The sequence below is a fragment of the Austrofundulus limnaeus genome, unplaced genomic scaffold (genome assembly GCF_001266775.1).
Source record: "Austrofundulus limnaeus strain Quisiro unplaced genomic scaffold, Austrofundulus_limnaeus-1.0 Scaffold3078, whole genome shotgun sequence".
In the NCBI taxonomy this organism is placed as follows: Eukaryota; Metazoa; Chordata; class Actinopteri; order Cyprinodontiformes; family Rivulidae; genus Austrofundulus; species Austrofundulus limnaeus.
The window spans coordinates 6,153-7,317 of NW_013955480.1; the positions used below are offsets into that span (position 1 = coordinate 6,153).

Consider the following 1,165-nt stretch of genomic DNA (forward strand, 5'->3'; position numbering starts at 1 on the left):
CATCTGTTCACCTGTTCATCTGTTCACCTGTTCACATGTTCATCTGTTCACCTGTTCACATGTTCATCTGTTCACCTGTTCACATGTTCATCTGTTCACCTGTTCACATGTTCACCTGTTCACATGTTCACCTGTTCACATGTTCATCTGTTCACATGTTCATCTGTTCACATGTTCACATGTTCATCTGTTCACCTGTTCACATGTTCATCTGTTCACCTGTTCACATTTTCACCTGTTCACATGTTCACCTGTTCACCTGTTCACATGTTCACATGTTCATCTGTTCACATGTTCATCTGTTCACCTGTTCACATGTTCATCTGTTCACCTGTTCACATTTTCACCTGTTCACATGTGAACATGTGAACATGTGAACATTTGTTCATTTGTTCACATGTTCACATGTTCATCTGTTCACATGTTCAAATGTTCACATGTTCATTTGTTCACATGTTCATTTGTTCACATGTGAACATGTGAACATGTGAACATTTGTTCACATGTTCACATGTTCATCTGTTCACATGTTCATCTGTTCACCTGTTCATCTGTTCACATGTTCATCTGTTCACATGTTCACATGTTCATCTGTTCACATGTTCATCTGTTCACCTGTTCATCTGTTCACCTGTTCACATGTTCATCTGTTCACCTGTTCACATTTTCACCTGTTCACATGTGAACATGTGAACATGTGAACATTTGTTCATTTGTTCACATGTTCACATGTTCATCTGTTCACATGTTCAAATGTTCACATGTTCATTTGTTCACATGTTCATTTGTTCACATGTGAACATGTGAACATTTGTTCACATGTTCACATGTTCATTTGTTCACATGTTCACATGTTCATCTGTTCACATGTTCAAATGTTCACATGTTCATTTGTTCACATGTTCATTTGTTCACATGTGAACATGTGAACATTTGTTCACATGTTCACATGTTCATTTGTTCACATGTTCACATGTTCATCTGTTCACATGTTCACCTGTTCACATGTTCATTTGTTCACATGTGAACATGTGAACATTTGTTCACATGTTCACATGTTCATTTGTTCACATGTTCACCTGTTCATCTGTTCACATGTTCACCTGTTCACATGTTCATTTGTTCACATGTGAACATGTGAACATTTGTTCACATGTTCACATGT

The 1,165-nt window shown here is 37.4% G+C and overlaps 1 protein-coding gene across 1 annotated transcript in view; it reads left to right on the forward strand.

Annotated features, from left to right (window-relative positions):
- LOC106511687 (KN motif and ankyrin repeat domain-containing protein 1) overlaps positions 1-1,165 on the forward strand; it is a gene marked incomplete at its 5' end in the record, with an annotated part of 8,525 nt that overhangs the window by 6,036 nt on the left and 1,324 nt on the right.